The 20,761-nt window shown below is 43.3% G+C and overlaps 1 long non-coding RNA gene across 1 annotated transcript; it reads left to right on the forward strand.

Moving 5' to 3' along the window:
* The first annotated feature begins 3,221 nt into the window (after positions 1-3,221).
* LOC123100983 (uncharacterized) lies at positions 3,222-5,523 on the forward strand. Its single transcript, XR_006448580.1, has 3 exons — positions 3,222-3,284; positions 3,736-3,800; positions 4,345-5,523. It is a non-coding gene; the product is annotated as an uncharacterized lncRNA (long non-coding RNA).
* The last annotated feature ends 15,238 nt before the right edge of the window (positions 5,524-20,761 follow it).

Raw genomic sequence — 20,761 nt, forward strand, 5'->3', positions numbered from 1 at the left:
GTAACTCATAAAACAATCTTTGCAAAGTAGGATGAGTACGGATGAATTTATTCTCAAGTTTCAGAACTAGTGCTGAAATAGCTTCTGCATAGGATGTTGTTCTTTTAAGTATAGGAGTATCATCAAGAGTTAAATTTCCGACACAATTGAAAAATTCTTGGATATGTTATTTGCCCGTAATATTCCCTTGCCCCAAAACAAAAGTTTTAGCATCCAGATTGCCAAATCGTCCAATTTTAGGAGTTAGGCCATCATATGTTTCTACCATGCCAAAGTCACTCATGGTGACAAGTTCAAGCAAACAGGAGATCTGACGAGAAAACGACGACCGAAAAAGAGGGCGAATAAAATGACAAATTTTTGTGAAGTGGGGGAGAGAAAAACGAAAGGCAAATGGAAAATAATGTAAATTGCAAGGAGATGAGATTTCTGATTAAGAACCTAATTTTTTTTGTTTCCTTAAAACTCCGCCCAGGTTAACTTCAAATCCTAGATCCTCCAGTACAAACGTGGACCGAGACACATTTATGAACCAACAATTGTTGTTGGCAGCAAGATTAGCCTAACCTCAAGCTAAATACCAAAGAGCCTTCATATGGTTCAGCCGTGGACCGAAATTCATATGGCGCATACTGGAAAGGCGACCCAGGGTTTTCACATCTTCCTGATAGACCCCTCCTATATGGAGGTTCAATTTCTGGAGGTTGACAAGTGGGCCCATCCACCTTGGATGGAACCTTTGAGAGTGATAAGTCCCTGAAGGATACACTCTCCCTTCCTAAATATAAACCCTTCTAGAGATTTATATGGAGTAAAATGAGTGAATTTACACTAAAATATGTCTATATACATCTGTATGCAGTCCGTATTGAATCTCTACTATGGCTAATATTTAGAAACGGGGGGAGTACATTGAATCGGGAGGCTTAATCCGTCCAAGAATTTGTCATGTTCCTCAAACCACACAAGAATGGATAGATAACAAATATTTGCTTTGACATGGCCAGCGGATAGTTGATGTGGCTTGAACTATGTTGGTATTTCCCCAAAGAGGAAGGGATGATGCAGCACAACTACGGTAGGTATTTTCCTTAGTGATGAGACCAAGGTTATCGAATTAGTATGAGAACCATGCAACACCACGTAAACAACTCTTGCACACAAAGAACAAATACTTGCAACCCGACATAAGAGAGGGGTTGTCAATCCCTCACGGGTAAAAAGATGGGTAAGACTGTAGTAGATTGGATAAATACATCTCACGGGAATGCGATAAAACAAATAAATAAAAATTGCAGCAAGGTATTTTTGTGTTTTGGATTAATAGATCTGAAAATAAAAGCAAATAAGAATAGATCTCGAAGGTAAATATAATAAGAGTCCCGGGGCCGTAGATTTCACTAGTGATTCTCTCGAGAAAAATAGCATACGATAGGTAAACAAATTACTGTTGGGCAATTGATAGAACTTCAAATAATCATGATGATATTTAGGCAATGATCATTACATAGGCTTCACGTCCAAGATTAGTAGACCGACTCCTGCATGCATCTACTACTATTACTCCACACATCGACCGCTATCCAGCATGCATCTATTGTATTAAGTTCATGGAAAAATGGAGTAATGCAATAAGATCGACGACATGATGTAGACAAGATCTATTTATGTAGAAATAGACCCCATCTTGTTTTCCTTAATAGCAACGATACATACGTGTTGGTTCCCCTTCTGTCACTGGGACCAAGCTCCGTAAGATCAAACCTATCACAAAGCACCTCTTCCCATGTCAAGAAAAATCGAGCTAGTTGGCCTAACTAAACCGAAAATTTGACGAAGAAATACGAGGCTATAAGTAATCACTACACCACGACACTTTATTCCCTACTGATGTGTGTTGGCAAAAGTCATTTTCGCCGACCGATAGATAGTTGATGGAACTTCTAAGTGATAGTTGGTTGGGAAAACATTTGTACAACGAGAGACGGTCGGTCGGGAATACAAAAGTCTCTCCTATCGAACAATCGGTCGGGAAAGATCGTATCCTCATCTAACGATCGGTCGGCAAATAACGCCGACCAACAGCAGGTGGTAAATGGGCCTACGCGCACAAACGAAAACGTTTACCGTGGCCCAGCCCATGATTTTTTATTTTTTTCTCAAAACCTAGAACTGCCCAGGGCGCCTCACTGAATCCCCTTTCTCCCTCATCTCAATCCACCCCTCTCTCGTATGGCGCCGCTTAGGGTTGCGACTCACGTCGCCGCCGACGGCCATCGCAGGGGCCACCTTCCTTCCACCACCAGCCACCTCAGCCGAGAGCGTCCACCTCCCCCTCCCTCCCACGGCGCCACTGCCCCAACCCATTCCCAGCTCCCTCTTCCCACCTTTCCATGGCAGCAGATCTGAGGGGCGCAAGGGCCCTTCGCTCCCGGTGGTCTGAAGCGAGGCAGGCGGCCTCTGCTTCCTCCGCGTCCAGTGAAGTAGGAACAGGGCAGCAGGTGGCCCCATCTCTCCCATCTACTTTCAGTGACCACGAGTAGCCACCCATGGCAGCAACGACATGGGTAAGATCTTTCTCCCTCATATGGTCTCCATCCTCTCCTCTCTTCCTGTAGTATACATGTTTCAACCCCCAGTGATGGACCCAGGCACCACATTGGCCCAGCAATTTTATCTTAAGAAAACTAACTCTGCTTTGATTCATGGATTGGTTTTGCTATGAGCAGCAGTGTTTCCTTCTTTCAGCATGTTATATTTTCAATATCTATTTTACCTGTGTGAATCCTTTGTTTCAGACCTAAAATGTTTCCTCAGAATGAATAATTTGTGCCATGTGAATCATTGCGGCCATCATCTGAATAATTCGAGATTGATCTTTTATTCAATGCCATTTAGTGGATGTGTGTCAGCTTATAAGATTACAAATACATGAAACATTTCTCCTCTTGTTATTGTACTTAGCTTTCCACTGATGTTAGAAAGAAGGTCGTTCACAAGACTACGACCACTGATGACAAGAGGCTTCAAAGGACCTTGAAAAGGGTAGGAGCGAACATCATTCTTTGTATCGAAGAGGTCAACATTGTCAAGGATGACGTAGTTATCCAATTTCAGAATTCAAAACGTGAAATGGTGACATGTTAAACCATTAATGCTATAGAACTGAGGATCTGCTTACAGATTTCTTCTAACATTGGTGATTCTTGATTTCCCCTAGTGCAAGCATCCATCACTTCAAACACATGGATTGTCACTTGTCAGTGGAACACCACGGACAAAAAGTAAGTATTTCTTTAGAATTTCATGGCTTAATTGTTTCATCAAGTAGATTTCTTTCTCTGGAGCAACATAAATATCTAAGATATGTCAAAAAGCTTTGGCAGTGGTCCGATCATTATTTGTACATCTGGTTTTAAGTTTGATCGGTATGTATATATTATTAATGTAGATGGCATATGATATCAACTTGAACTGCTTGTCCATCTAAATCAGTCCCGTTATGTTTTCAAAGTGAGGTTGCAGTGTACTTCTGCTAATATCAGACTTGAATATGTACACCTTGCCTCAAACTCCAGTCTTAGTTACTTTCTAGTTTATTTATATATGCAATAAAAGTAGTTGCTAACCAAACTATTAAATTCCACTTGTACCATATATGTTCTTTCAGAGCAGTACTACATTCTTTGACTTGACATAACTGCAATTTCACCTTTGGCTCTTTACGTTTTACAGAGCTGCAAGATCTGCGGGCAACACTTATCAACCAACTTCTGTAAGGTCTTACTGGTTTTGGATAGGTGAGTATTTTGACACATCTTGAGTTTTGTCATACTATTTGATTGGTTTTTGTTGCATTCTTTTTTCTTATTCTCACTTCCGCTGTGTAATTGAGGTTATGTCAGGTTGCTTGTTTTTCCTTATCTGGTCATATCGTCATGAATGATATGCCAAATCTTATTTTTTGAGCATGCAAGTGATGCAACCTAGATTTGATTATTGTTTTGTCTTTGTGGTCAGTATCTAACTGAAATAAATTTTGCATCATAGACATTAGCCACTAAAGATGACCAACTCCTTGATTTATAAGTGAGTCTGCATACTTTGTTAAGTTTGAGGATTGGTAATAAAATAGGTATTTACCATGATACATGAATTTGGTGGTTCCAGGGTAAGTACCTATTTTATTATTTCAGCAGTATATATGATTAATGCTGTTATATTAAGTGTAATGAATACATGATTGATGTACGCGCATCCATTATTATTTTCTTTGGGAGATACTATATTTTTCTTTATAATAAGTGTAATGAATACATCCATTTATGTGCGACGGCATTGCAGAAATATTCGATAGAGAACTCAGTAATCAAACCTACCCACATGTTAACATGTGAGGGTGCAACTGAATTGTTGTACATGAATCTGGAACAAGAGAGGAAGAACTGAGGATTCTTTAACAAGCTGCTTCTATTTATGCACAATGGTGTCGTAGCCAGGTAAGATGTACATAGGCCTTTTCTGGTTGCTCGTCTATCGATCATCCTTAGTCATTTTTTATTAGCATATGAAAGCACAAGTACGATTGTACTTTTCTTATAATGAATAGAACAACCACACCATCAGACTGACGTACATTCATACTGCTATATTGCAGTCCATTTCGTATAAAAAGATAGGTTACAAATTGAATGTCAAAGATTTGGCTGGTCATTTTGATCAGTCCTGATACCATTTTGCATCATTTCGGATAATATGATTTTTTTTGAAGTTTTAAGTGTGTACCAAACCAACTGAATATTATAGATGCCCTTGTTACTTTTACTTCAAACCATTGACACCCTGAAGTTTGCAGGGTTCAATAGACACATGATGTGTTAGCATTTGCCTATCTACCTGAAAGGTTTGCCAGGAGGTTACCAATATCAGTGTGTCGTGTGCTGCAGAAATGGACTTTTCGATACCAGCAAGTGTGTGGACTTACCATGTAGTATTTGCGACACTTGAATTCACAATAGCTTGACCATCCAATTGGTACATAAGTTTATCATTGTTTTACACTTTTAGTTCTTGGTCAGCATTGATTTGTTCTCTCCATCAAAAGAACTAATTGCTCAATTATAAGAGAAGTGAAACAGAGCCATGTTCAGATTCATTTAATTGGTTTCCCTGTGTTTTATTGAAGACTAAAATATGATTTATGGTATACGGGTACATAGCCTACTTTCTGCAATTAGTACAGAACACTGCTAGTTGCTCTTAATAATAGTTAAATTTGTCAGAACATTATATCTTGTTTACACTGCTAGCTGATTATTGCTTAATAGTAATAGTTAATTTGGCATTACAGAACACTCCAATTAGCACATCCATAGTACAGAACAGAGCATAATACATCGCTAGTTGCTTTTAAAGTTGCTATTTTTGAATCCTGTTTCTAGGCCAATATAGTACATTGTATCTTTATCAAGATCTTGACTAACTATCCATAAAAAAAGATCTTGACTAACTATATTTCAGTATGGCAGCACGCGTAATTTTTCCATTCTACCCAGCCATGAAGAAGGCGCCCGCCCATGAGCTATTATTCAGTAAGTATCAGGAAAAACCTAGTATTTATAATCTGTCTGTACAGATTAAATAAGCAGTGTACATATATTTAGTTATCATGCAGGTGCTGGTTATGCCTTTATAAATTGCAAAAGAAATGTGTAAACTGGTTCTACGTTTGAGATACTAATTCTATATTTCCGATATATTTTTCCTTGTATGGCCTGAATAGTAAAGCAAATATTGGTCATTCGCACAACTCATTTTTATTTCTCTTATACCTATGACACTGTATTCCCTACAGACGTTTATTTTTTTTGGAAACAAGTGTTGGAATATTGGCTGCTGGTACCTATGCACAGTAACTTAAGTATGTCCCTAGGAACACTAAATGCTCAGCAATCGTACAGAGGGCTTCTATGCCACATCCATGGCCACTGCTGGGAGTCGATTGGTGGTCTTCATGTTCCGCTACTTTTATAGATTAGATAAGTGTATTCCTAATTCTGTGCTCATTTCATGAATTAATTGAACATTCTAATAATTGAGACTTCTTTATCTTCTATAGGAAGCAAACATAAGGAAATGAACCATGAAGCCGGCAATCCGCGTCAACTGGATGTTTTAGCTTTCATTTTGTACAACGGATGTCTCATAATTGTGTCTTTTGCTGTCCTTATGTAAACCTGATGTATGGTATCTTGTCTTGGTAGTTAGAACAGATTGAACTGTATGTATGTGACAATTAGTTAATGGAATAAAAATGGTTTGGTGCACCTGATGTGAACCCGATGTATGATGTCTTGTGATTATGCTTAGAACACATGAACTATATGTATGTTACAATCAATATGATATACTAATTAAAGTTGTGGTTGGCTAAAAAAATGTTGAGGAATTATTGGTCGGCAAAAGAAAACGCCATCAGATTGTTGGTTGGCAAAAGAAACCCTATCAAACAGTCGGTCGGGAAAGGCTAACACAAGGCCCAACAAAATGTTGGTCGGGAAAGAATACCCATCTGATAGTCGATCGGGAAAGGCCCATGGTTACCCTAACGGACTGTTGGTCGGGGAAGGCCCATGGCAGGCCCAACAAACTGTTGGTCGGAAAAAATACCCCTTAGCCATCAAGCAGTCGGTCGGGAAAGATATGTCGGTCGGGAAAAGGCTTTCCCGTCTGGACTTTCCCCAACAGACAACATCGGTCGGCAATAGTCTTTCCCAACAGACTGTCTGTCGGCGAACGTTGTTTTTCCGACCAACTTGTGTGTCGAGGATGTAGTGTTGTGGTGTAGTGAATCATGCATATAAGAGATCAAGAGACTCAAATAACTTTCATGGATAAAAACATAGATCTGGTCATAAACTCAAAGTTCATCGGATCCAAACAAACACACCGCAAAAAAGAGTTACATCAAATAGATCTCCAAGAGACCATTGTATTGATAATCAAGAGAGAGAGAGAGAGAGAGATAGATAGAGAGAGAGAGAGGAAGCCATCTAGGTACTAACTAAGGACCCGTAGGTCTAAAATGAACTACTAACGCATCATCGAAGAGGCACCAATGAGGATCATGAACCCCTCCGTGATGGTGTCTAGATTGGATCTGGTGTTTCTGGAACTTGCGGTGGCTGGAATTGATTTTCATCGACTCCCCTAGGGTTTCTGGAATATTGGGGTATTTATAGAGCAAAGAGGCGGTATGGGAGGCCACCGAGGTGGCACAACCCACCTGGGTGCGTCTGGGCCCCAGGCGTGCCCTGGTGGGTTGTGCTCCCCTTGGAGCCCCCCTCAAGTGCTTTCTTGGCCCAACGTGTGTCTTCTGGTCCAGAAAAAATCACCAAAAAGTTTCTCTGCGTTTGGACTCCGTTTGGTATTGATTTCCTTCGAAGTAAAAAACAAGCAAAAAATAGCAACTGACACTGGGCACTATGTTAATAGGTTAGTCCCAAAAAATGATATAAAGTTGCTATAAAATGATTGTAAAACATCCAAAAATGATAATATAACAGCATGGAACAACAGAGGGAGTACATTGAACCGGGAGGCTTAATCCCTAGCTTCCTCGGGTTTGTTAGTTTACCATGTGGCCCGAGAAAGTTGGTCGACTGACGAGAGACACCAGTACCTTCGAGCACTTTCAATGCTTCCATTGTTCGATGCATCCTATTTCATTCGGCATTGTACAGCTTTGTAGTATAGATCATGAATCTCAAGTGTCACCAAGCACCGTAACTTAGCTATTTCTTCTGGAATCTTTGGAATTTTTACACCCCAGAGTTCAAATACTACTTCAGGTGGAACATATTGTCAATATTTATAAGATGCTAATCCTTTAATTGCTCGAGGACATCATGGCACGAAACATGCAATTATCACTCCCCCTCCCCTCCCCCTCCGTCGCCCCCGCGCGGGCGACCAAAGGGTCCCAACCCTCTGCCGCCGCTCCCCTCCTCCTTGCCCCTCTCCCCTCCGCGCGTGTGATGGCGGCGGCGGAGGCATCGCGCTCTCACTCCGGGCTAGGGATGCGCGGGATCCATGATCTCGAGGATGAAGCCCCGATCTATGGCAGCGGCGCTGATCTGGCCCACAGCGGTCTCCATGAGCGTGGCGGCATGGCGGCCAGCTGTGGCGGCAGCCTGGCGATGCTCTGCCTGATGTAGGGTGGCGGCCCCTAGGCTGGACTCCTCGTCCGGGCGTGATACGTCTCCAACATATCTATAATTTTTGATTGTTCCATGCTATTATATTACCCGTTTTGGACGTTTATGGGCTTTACTCTACACTTTTATATCATTTTTGGGACTAACCTACTAACCGGAGGCCCAGCCCAAATTGTTGTTTTTTGCCTATTCGGTGTTTCGAAGGAAAGAAATATCAAACGGAGTCCAAACGGAATGAAACCTTCGGGAGCGATCTTTTTGGAACAAACGTGATCCACGGGACTTGGAGTGGACGTCAAGCAACATAGGAGGCAGCCACGAGGGTGCCCGGCGCGCCCCCACCCTCGTGGGCCCCTCGAGCGTCCATCGACCTACTTCTTCCTCCTATATATATCCACGGACCCCGAAAACATCCAGGAGCACCACGAAAAACTATTTCCACTGCCGCAACCTTCTGTATCTACGAGATCGCATCTTGGAGCCTTCGTCGGCGCTTCGCCGGAGGGAGAATCGACCACGGAGGGCCTCTTCGATGAGTTGTGAGTAGTTTACCACAGACCTTCGGGTCTATAGTTATTAGCTAGATGGCTTCTTCTCTCTCTTTGAATCTCAATACAAAGTTCTCCTCGATCTTCTTAGAGATCTATTCGATGTAACTCTTTTTGAGGTGTGTTTGTCGAGATCCGATGAATTGTGGGTTTATGATCAAGTTTATCTATGAAAAATATTTGAATCTCCTCTAAATTCTTTTATGTGTGATTAAGTTATCTTTGTAAGTTTCTTCGAATTATCAGTTTGGTTTGGCCTACTAGATTGATATTTCTTGCAATGGGAGAAGTGCTTAGCTTTGGGTTCAATCTTGCGGTGTCCTTTCCCAGTGACAGCAGGGGCAGCAAGGCACGTATTGTATTGTTGCCATGCATCGAGGATAAAAAGATGGGGTTTATATCATATTGCATGAGTTTATCCCTCTACATCATGTCATCTTTCTTAATGTGTTACTCTTTTCTTTATGAACTTAATAATCTAGATGCAGGCAGGAGTCGGTCAATGTGTGAAGTAATAGTAGTAGATGCAGAACCGTTTTGATCTACTTGTCACGGACGTGATGCCTATATACATGATCGTGCCTAGATAATCTCATAATTATGTGCTTTTCTATCAATTGCTCGACAGTAATTTGTTCACCCACCGTAATACTTTTGCTATCTTGAGAGAATCCACTAGTGAAACCTATGGCCACTGGGTCTATCTTTTATCATATAAGTTTTCCATCTACTTTTATTTGCATCTTTTATTTTCCAATCTATATCATAAAAATACCAAAAATATTTATCTTATCATATTATCTCTATCAGATCTCACTTTCGCAAGTGGCCGTGAAGGGATTGACAACCCCTTTATTGTGTTGGTTGCGAGGTTCTTGTTTGTTTGTGTAGGTCCGTGGGACTTTTGAGGAGCCTCCTACTGGATTGATACCTTGGTTCTCAAAAACTGAGGGAAATACTTACGCTACTTTGCTGCATCACCCTTTCCTCTTCAAGGAAAACCAACTCAAGCTCAAGACATAGCAGGGCGCGGCGGGGCAAGTGTGCTGTCGGGGATCGGATCGGGCGGCCGGTGATCCTCCGGCGGTTTTTGAGGTGTCAGATCTGGTGGTTCCCTCCCTCCTGCTGCCTCTCTCATTGTCCCGGTGGTTTGCAGCTGCAGGCTCCGGTGATGGTGAGCCGTGGTGATATACCTTGGGTCCCGGGGAAACCTTGGCCGGTCTGACCGGCCCAGCGGCGACGGTGTCCATGGGCGTCACTTTTCTTCATGAAGGCACAACTGAGGATCCAATCTACCCACCCCGATCTCATGTCGGGTGAAAACCTACAATCCTCTTCGGATTTGTCGGCAGCGGCGCTTCACGTTGTGACCTTCCTGGAGGTGTCATCAGGGGTCTTGGGGCTCGTTTGGGAGTGCATCGAAACTGTAGGTGGAGTTGATGGGACCAGTGGCAGCAGGTGGTGTTCGCAAAGGAGGTGCAGTGTTGCATCTGACACGTCGATAGTTGTGGTTCTCAGCCGCATGGAGCGGTGGGGTCTTGCTGATGGGTGTGTGTTGATGTATATTGTGATGATATTTGTAGAATATAGTACTCCCTCCATTCCATATTACTTGTTGCTCAAACTGATGTGTCAAGCACTGAAATACACATCCGTTTGAGAGACAAGTAATATGGATCGGAGGGAGTACAAAATTACTGCAATTTCTCAGATGGATAAAAAAATAGAATACAAATGCTGAAATCAAAACTACTATGTACATAACTAAAAAAGGATAAAAAATAGAATACAAATGCTGAAATCAAAACTACTATGTACATAACTAAAAAATGAGGAAAAGTTTCAACAATTTTCAAGGATGAACACCTATGAATTTGAGATGCTATCGGTTCGTTTCTCAAAATCAGGTGCACATACACACAGAAGTACCATAATAATTGCATCAAAACAATAAACAAGTTTTTATCAGAAGCATTCATGTAGAAATCTTGTTTGTCGGAATCATAATTTACTTAGTTAGATCCCATCCAAATAAAATTTTAGGTTTAAGATGTTAACAAATTTTATTTCATCCAAAAATAAATTTATATCATTAAAACACCAAAAGTGCTCGTTCTAAGATTTACTAGTAGTTAGTTTACAAGTTATACAAATCTTAATGGTATATATACAGAGGAATTTTTTTAATTTCTGTTGAAGAACTCATCGACTTTCGTTCTCCTCCAAGCTTTACAGGCGTCCACCTCTCTTCTCGGCGCAGGCAATAACGGTGGCCAAGGCTAATATGGCTTAGTCATCTCATCTAGGAGGTGCAAATTCTGTAGCTCTTTTAGTCCAAACAATAGAACAAGTGCCGGATATAAAATCTTGGAACCTTCTCCTCCGCCCCTGGGTATAGACCTCGGAGATGTGGGGCAAAGAAAATGTCCACAATTTATTTATACTAAATATTTTTATTTCTTAACAATTATAACTCATTTTCTCGATGTATAATATTAACCACCACTGTTTCTATCATTGCTTAACAATGTAACAATGGAACTAATTATCAAGATAAAATATATTATTATAAAGTTATAATCCCATCTACAGTAAACATGGTTGCAATAAATTTGATGCATATATTGTGAACAAGTGACATTAGTGTTTTACTTTCAAGACACACTCTTAGGGATACTTAGTTAAGTTTGCAATATATTGACACAAAAATAAAAAATAAACAAAATGTATGTGGCACAAATTAATTTGGACCACTTAGATGAATTGTAATGTATGTGTCTCTGTATATTTAGTCTCTTAATATCATGGCAGAGAACTCTAAATTGAGAGAGGTTTCTAGAGTGCATGTTATCCTTTTGAGCTTTTAGTATAAATAGAAGGGATAATTATGAACACAATAAATATAAGATCCTAGAATATAAAAAATATCTTTGAGAGTTTGTCCTTGAATTTTTGCATTTCTCATTCACCGGTTATTTCATGTCCAAATATATCTTTCATCTTCATGGGTTCAATAGTTAGCTGGTGTCGCACGCATACTTTGCACTTGGTCCTGAAGCAACATCATGCAGTTTAACTTCCATCAAATATGTCTAGTTTTTAATTGCTTGATCCATACTTCATGATGTCCCCAGCTAGTATTTATGCATGTTAGATGAAAATGTCGTTGGTTTACAACAAGGCGCAAGTTTCCCCTAAGTTGCGAACCAAGGTAACAATTCGTGGAGTTCTTGTACCGGCCAATGATCAATACATGCACACAACTAAGACACTTCATTTGGCCCCAAACACTTCTAGTAAGGTTACCAATCTCACTAGCTAGCTAGCTTTGCTAGTCACAAGTATTCGTATATCTTGTGGTTGGAAATGAATTTTGTAAGCAATGAAAGCAAAAGTTCATATTATAAAAGAATAGAAGATAAAGTGATCGAGGTTGTGATTATGAGGAATAATGGATCGAGGATCCATAACTTCACTAGTGGCATCAATCCATAAAAGCATCGGTGTGATAAGCATGCCACACTTGTGTACCAGTTGAATTTTAGTGTTTATATGTTTAAAGTTTCGGGACAAATGAGTTATGTCGTATCCTGAGCGAAAAAACAACTACAGAAAAGTGAATAGTAACATTTATATAGTATGTATTTGGTTGTAATTTGTTCGGAGTACGGCATAAATCATTTATCCATTTATGTTGCCAAAAGGCTTAAAAAATATTTGACTATTTTTTTACACTTTTGGTCTTTTCACATGCATAGTGGCATGATTAGGTGGCATATTTACATGCCAAGACAATTGAAGTTTGTGGGGATCAAGTAGTTAGGTCATGCATGGGGCCATTGTGTGATGGCATAGTTGCATGTCGAGAGAATTAAAGTTACTGGGGTCAACTCTTTAGGTATATAGGATTAGCAACCGCCTTGTGTCCAAACTCCATATGTCTTGTGTTCCTTTTATTTTATTTTTCAAATCCGTGTAAGATCTAGATGCCCATAAACCGGCTGGCTAATAGTGAAGAACAACCACTTAAGTTTTAGCAAAGCGGAGTAACTATATGTAATTTATAGCTCTTTTATCCAAAGGAAAAAACAAATTGAACTAATTGATGGATGATTTTGGAATGTCAAAACAAGGAAGTGTGGATGCAATCTTTGACATGCTTCTTTTAAGCTATCTTGGATATGCTTAGAAGGGAGTGAGGATTGCTAATTCATGTTTCCACTCATACTTGAAACTGAATTAAATTCATTTTCCGGGCAAGACAAAAAGAACATTCGTTATGCAATACAAAAAAATCATTTTTCAGGGCCCGTGGTGGTCGTTTTTCTTCTTTCTTTTATGTTTTCTTGAGTGTGTCTGTACTGATGCCTCAGCAGACTATTTTACTTGGGAAACCTTTAGAATCGGCGCGCCGGCTGTCGTGGTTCTAAGTATGACAGTAGAATGGGGGTAGGTATGGAGAGGCAAGATCCTAGCTATGGAGTAGTTGTATGCGCAAGGGATTTACGAGTTCAGGCCCTTCTCGGAGGAAGTAATAGCCCTACGTCTCGGAGCCCGGAGGCGGTCGACTGGATTATATGCGTACGTGTTACAGGGGTGCGAACCCTTCTACCTGTGGAGGGGGGTGGCTTATATAGAGTGCGCCAGGACCCCAGCCAGCCCACGTAGTAGAGGGTTTAAGGTGCGTTAAAGCTAGGCGTTACTGGTAACGCCTTTACATAAAGTGTCATTAAGGTCATAAAGACTATTTAACTACAGACCGTTTGGGTACCGAGTGGCTCTTGGACTCCTGGTGGTCGAGTCTGTCTTCATGGTCGAGTGTCTTTGAATCTGTCGAGTGGAAACCTACCAGGTCGACTGGAAGGCTGCTTCTCTTGTGAGTGTCCTTGTGGAGGGTACCTTTGAGCAGGTCTATGACCCTACCCTAAGTACATGACTTCATCATTAGCCCCCGAATGGATCGAGGTTTGAGTGAGGAAGGAGTTGATAATCTTTCCGACCTGTTCTTCGTGTTGTGAGTGCGTCTTACTCTGGATCAACGACCTTTTAGTGATGGCATCAACTTCTCTTTTAGTCGCCTTGATCCATTCTTCACGTTTGTCGAGTGAACTCCGTGAACCTGAGGATTTCCGAGCGACGGATTGGAGGAAATCTGTTATCTGACGAGTTCCTCTGCAGTTAGCGGATTTCGCGGGATCTGAATTTTGGGAAGCGCGCGAAGCGGAGAAAACCGCGGCACTCGGATGGGATAAGACGATGACGCCTCGATCCTCGCGCCGCCTTTTTCGCCACGTATCGTGCGCACGCCTGTTGCGGGATTGTGACGGGATTGCCTGGGCCTACCGGTCAGCCACTCGGATGCGGCCCCATATAAAGCGTTGGACAGGGCATTTTGAACAGTGCGACCTCAGACTTCTCCTCTCTCCGCCTCCAAACCTTCTCGCCGCGCTCTTCATCTGTCCAGCGCTGAAGCTCGGTACTTGCCTCGCCGGCGACCATGGTGAAGGAGAAGACCGCAGCCCTGGAACGGGTGAAGAAGGCGGCAGCGAAGGCCAAGGGGAGAGCGCCCAGTCGGGGCGGCTCCTCTTCGCGGTCCAAGCTACCGCAGGGCTTGGTCCAAGGAGACTGGATCCGCTCGACCATCACCGAGAAGGATCTCACCGATCTGGCCAATGAAGGACTGATCCCCCATGGGTCGGCGAGGCTTCCGGGCACGGAGTGGCAACCGCAGGCTGAAGAGGGTGAGTGTGTCCTCCTGGCCACCCACGTAGATCGAGGGTTTTCTCTGCCGCCAAATCCTTTCTTCCGGGGGTTTTTGAACTCTTTTGGAGCGCAACTCCATCATTTCACTCCGAACTCCATTGTCTATCTTGCTGCTTTCATTTCGCTATGCGAGAATTTCTTGGGTTGTCGACCGCAATGGGGTCTCTTCAAGCACATATTCACCTGTCGCTCTCAGACGGTGAAGAAAACGAGCCCGAATGACAAGAGGACCCAAGTAATCCAGATGTGTGGGGGACTCGGGGTCCAGATGAGGGGGAAGAGCGCCTTTTCGTCTATGACTCTCCCCGACTCGGTTAGAGGGTGGCAGTCGACCTGGTTTTACTGCCAAGACCAGCCGACACCGGGGAAGTCGACTGGGCTCCCTCCTTTCTCCATGAGTCGAGTGAACAAGCCATCTTCCCTGAAGGTGTTACCAGAGGAGAAGGCCCAAGTAAAGTTGCTGATGGAGCGTGTAGTCCAGCTTATTCGCGATGGGGTGACCGGCATGGATCTCCTGGAGGTTTTTGTTGGAAATATTCCCTAGAGGCAATAATAAAAGCATTATTATTATATTTCCTTGTTCATGATAATTGTCTTTTATTCATGCTATAATTATATTATCCGGAAATCATAGTACATGTGTGAATACATAGACTACAATACGTCCCTAGTAAGCCTCTAGTTGACTAGCTCGTTGGTCAACAGATAGTTATGGTTTCCTGACTATGGACATTAGATGTCATTGACAACAGGATCACGTCATTAGGAGAATGACGTGATGGACATGACCCAATCCTAAGCATAGCACAAGATCGTGTAGTTCGTTTTGCTAGAGCTTTTCCAATGTCAAGTATCTCTTCCTTAGACCTTGAGATCGTGTAACTCCCGGATACCGTAGGAATGCTTTGGGTGTACCAAACGTCACAACGTAACTGGGTGACTATAAAGGTGCACTACAGGTATCTCCGAAAGTGTCTGTTGGGTTGACACGGATCGAGACAGGGATTTGTCACTCCGTATTACGGAGAGGTATCACTGGGCCCACTCGGTAGTGCATCATCATAATGAGCTCAAAGTGACCAACTGTCTGGTCACGGGATCATGCATTACGGTACGAGTAAAGTGACTTGCCGGTAACGAGACTTAACGAGGTATTGGGATACCGACGATCGAGTCTCGGGCAAGTAACATACCGTCTGACAAAGGGAATAGTATACGGGGTTGCTTGAATCCTCGACATCGTGGTTCATCCGATGACATCATCGAGGAGCATGTGGGAGCCAACATGGGTATCCAGATCCCGCTGTTGGTTATTGACCTAAGAGCTGTCTCGGTCATGTCTGCGTGTCTCCCGAACCCGTAGGGTCTACACACTTAAGGTTCGGTGACGCTAGGGTTATTAGGAAGACTTGTATGTGATTACCGAATATTGTTTGGAGTCCCGGATGAGATCCCGGACGTCACGAGGAGTTCCGAAATGGTCCGGAGGTAAAGATTTATATATGGGAAGTTGTCAAACGGACACCGGAAAGTTTCGGGGGCATACCGGTATTGTACCGGGGCCACCGGAAGGTTTCCGGAGGTCCATCGGGAGGGGCCACCCCTCCCGGGGGGGCACATGGGCTGCGTGGGGCAGGAGCCAGCCCCTGGTGGGCTGGGCGCCCCCCCCTTTGGGCCCATGCGCCTAGGGTTGGGGGGGGGGAACCCTAGAGGGGGCGCCCCCCTTGCTTGGGGGGCAAGCCCCCTCTCCTTGGCCGCCGCCCCCCTCTAGATTCCCATCTAGAGGGGCCGGTCCCCTTGCCCCTTCCCCCTATAAATAGAGGGGTGAGGGGAGGGCTGCAACACACAATTGAAGGCGCAGCCCCTCCCCTCCCCAACACCTCTCCTCCTCCGCGTGTGCTTGGCGAAGCCCTGCCGGAGAACTGTCACTCCACCATCATCACGCCGTCGTGCTGCTGCTGGAGCCATCTTCCTCAACCTCTCCTTCCTCCTTGCTGGATCAAGACAGAGGAGACGTCGTCCGTACCGTACATGTGTTGAACGCGGAGGTGCTGTCCGTTCAGCACTTGGTCATCGGTGATCCGAGTACGACTCCATCATCACCATCCCCTTGAACGCTTCCGCACTCGATCTACAAGTGGTATGTAGATGCAAACTCACTCCCTTGACTCGTTGCTTAGATGAACTCATAGATGGATCTTGGTGAAACCGTAGGAAAATTTTTAATTTTCTGCAACGTTCCCCAACAGTGGCATCATGAGCTAGGTCTATGCGTAGTTCTCTATTGCACGAGTAGAACACAATTTGGTTGTGGACGTATATCTTGTCAACTTGCTTGCCGCTACTAGTCTTATCTTGCTTCAGCGGTATTGTGGGATGAAGCGGCCCGGACCAACCTTACACGTACGCTTACGTGAGACCGGTTCCACCGACTAACATGCACTAGTTGCATAAGGTGGCTGGCGGGTGTCTGTCTCTCCCACTTTAGTTGGAGCGGATTTGATGAAAAGGGTCCTTATGAAGGGTAAATAGAAGTTGACAAAATCACGTTGTGGTTATTCGTAGGTAAGAAAAACGTTCTTGCTAGAACCCAATTGCAGCCACGTAAAAGATGCAACAACAATTAGAGGACGTCTAACTTGTTTTTGCAGCAATTGACATGTGATGTGATATGGCCAAGTTGTGATGAATGATGAATGACATATTGTGATGTATGAGATCATGTTCTTGTAATAGGAATCACGACTTGCATGTCGATGAGTATGACAACCGACAGGAGCCATAGGAGTTGTCTTTATTTTTGTATGACCTGCGTGTCATTGAAGAACGCCATGTAACTTACTTTACTTTATTGCTAAACGTGTTAGCCATAGAAGTAGAAGTAATCGTTGGCGTGACAACTTCATGAAGACACGATGATGGAGATCATGATGATGGAGATCATGGTGTCATGCCGGTGACAAGATGATCATGGAGCCCCGAAGATGGAGATCAATGGAGCTATATGATATTGGCCATATCATGTCACTACTATATAATTGCATGTGATGTTATTATGTTTATGCATCTTGTTTACTTAGAACGACGGTAGTAAATAAGATCATCCCTTACAATAATTTCAAGAAGTGTTCTCCCCTAACTGTGCACCGTTGCTAAAGTTCGTCGCTTCTAAGCACCACGTGATGATCGGGTGTGATGGATTCTTACGTTCACATACAACGGGTGTAAGACAGATTTACACACGCAAAACACTTAGGGTTAACTTGACGAGCCTAGCATGTACAGACATGGCCTCGGAACACGGAGACCGAAAGGTCGAACACGAGTCGTATGGAAGATACGATCAACATGAGAATGTTCACCGACGATGACTAGTCCGTCTCACGTGATGATCGGACACGGCCTAGTCGACTCGGATCGTGTAACACTTAGATGACTAGAGGGATGTCTAATCTGAGTGGGAGTTCATTTAAATAATTTGATTATATGAACTTAATTATCATGAACTTAGTCTAAAACTTTTGCATAATATGTCTTCTAGATCAAATGGCCAACGCTCATGTCAACTTGAACTTCAACGCGTTCCTAGAGAAAACCAAGCTGAAAGATGACGGCAGCAACTATACGGACTGGGTCCGGAACTTGAGGATCATCCTCATAGCTGCCAGGAAACAATATGTCCTAGAAGGACCGCTAGGTGACGCTCCCGTCCCAGAGAACCAAGACATTATGAATGCTTGGCAGTCTCGTGCTGATGATTACTCCCTCGTTCAGTGCGGCATGCTTTACAGCTTAGAACCGGGGCTCCAAAAGCGTTTTGAGCATCACGGAGCATATGAGATGTTCGAGGAGCTGAAACTAGTTTTCCAAGCTCACGCCCGGGTCGAGAGATATGACATCTCCGACAAGTTCTATAGTTGTAAGATGGAGGAAAATAGTTCTATCAGTGAGCACATACTCAAGATGTCTGGGTTGCACAACCGTATGACCCAGCTGAATATTAACCTCCCTGATGAGGCGGTCATTGACAGAATCCTTCAGTCGCTCCCACCAAGCTACAAGAGCTTTGTGATGAACTACAATATGCAGGGGATGGTAAAGACCATTCCTGAAGTATTCTCTATGCTGAAGTCGGCAGAGGTTGAAATCAAGAAAGAACATCAAGTGTTGATGGTCAATAAGACTACTAAGTTCAAGAAGGGCAAGGGCAAGAAGAACTTCAAGAAGGACGGCAAGGAGGTTGCCGCGCCCGGTAAGCAAGTTGTCGGGAAGAAGTCAAAGAATGGACCCAAGCCTGAGACTGAGTGCTTTTATTGCAAGGGGAGGGGTCACTGGAAGCGGAACTGCCCCGAATACTTAGCGGATAAGAAGGCCGGCAACACCAAAGGTATATTTGATATACATGTAATTGATGTGTACCTTACCAGTACTCGTAGTAACTCCTGGGTATTTGATACCGGTGTCGTTGCTCATATTTGTAACTCACAGCAGGAGCTGCGGAATAAGCGGAGACTGGCGAAGGACGAGGTGATGATGCGCGTCGGGAATGGTTCCAGAGTCGATGTGATCGCCGTCGGCACGCTACCTCTTCATTTACCTACGGGATTAGTTTTGAACCTTAATAATTGTTATTTGGTGCCAAGTTTGAGCATGAACATTGTATCTGGATCTCGTTTGATATGAGATGGCTACTCATTTAAATCCGAGAATAATGGTTGTTCTATTTATATGAGAGATATGTTTTATGGTCATGCTCCGATGGTCAATGGTTTATTCTTAATGAATCTCGAGCATGGTATTACACATGTTCATAGCGTGAATACCAAAAGATGTAAAGTTGATAACGATAGTCCCACATACTTGTGGCACTGCCGCCTTGGTCACATTGGTGTCAAGCGCATGAAGAAGCTCCATGCTGATGGACTTTTAGAGTCTCTCGATTATGAATCATTTGACACATGTGAACCATGCCTCATGGGCAAGATGACCAAGACTCCGTTCTCCGGAACAATGGAGCGAGCAACCAACTTGTTGGAAATCATACATACCGATGTGTGCGGTCCAATGAGTGTTGAGGCTCGCGGAGGATATCGTTATGTTCTCACTCTCACAGATGACTTGAGTAGATATGGGTATGTCTACTTGATGAAACACAAGTCTGAGACCTTTGAAAGGTTCAAGGAATTTCAGAATGAGGTAGAGAATCAACATGACCGAAAAATAAAGTTCCTACGATCAGATCGTGGAGGAGAATATTTAAGTCACGAATTTGGTACACACTTAAGGAAATGTGGAATCGTTTCACAACTCACGCCGCCTGGAACACCTCAGCATAACGGTGTGTCCGAACGTCGTAATCGCACTCTATTGGATATGGTGCGATCTATGATGTCTCTTACCGATTTACCGCTATCATTTTGGGGATACGCTCTAGAGACAGCTACATTCACTTTAAATAGGGCACCGTCTAAATCCGTTGAGACAACACCGTATGAATTATGGTTTGGGAAGAAACCTAAGATGTCGTTTCTAAAAGTTTGGGGATGCGATGCTTATGTCAAGAAACTTCAACCGGAAAAGCTCGAACCCAAGTCGGAAAAATGCGTATTCATAGGATACCCTAAGGAAACCATTAAGTATACCTTCTACCTCAGATCCGAAGGCAAGATCATCGTTGCCAAGAACGGGTCCTTTCTGGAGAAAGAGTTTCTCTCGAAAGAAGTAAGTGGGAGGAAAGTAGAACTCGATGAAGTACTGCCTCTTGAACCGGAATGTAGCGCAGCTCGGGAAGATGTTCTTGTGGTGCCTGCACCAACTAGAGAGGAAGTTAATGATGATGATCAAGGTACTTCGGATCAAGTTGCTACTGAACTTCGTAGGTCCACAAGGACATGTTCCACACCAGAATGGTATGGCAACCCTGTCCTGGAAATCATGTTGTTAGACAACGGTGAACCTTCTAACTATGAAGAAGTGATGGCGGACCCAGATTCAAACAAATGGCTTGAAGTCATGCAATCCAAGATAGGATCCATGTATGAAAACAAAGTATGGACTTTGACTGACTTGCCCGATGATCGACGAGCGATAGAAAACAAATGGATCTTTAAGAAGAAGACGGACGCGGATGGTAATGTCACCATCTATAAAGCTTGACTTGTCGCTAAGGGTTATTGGCAAGTTCAAGGGATTGACTACGATGAGAATTTCTCTCCCGTAGCGAAGCTTAAGTCC

The sequence above is a fragment of the Triticum aestivum genome, chromosome 1B (genome assembly GCF_018294505.1).
Source record: "Triticum aestivum cultivar Chinese Spring chromosome 1B, IWGSC CS RefSeq v2.1, whole genome shotgun sequence".
Lineage (NCBI taxonomy): Eukaryota > Viridiplantae > Streptophyta > Magnoliopsida > Poales > Poaceae > Triticum > Triticum aestivum.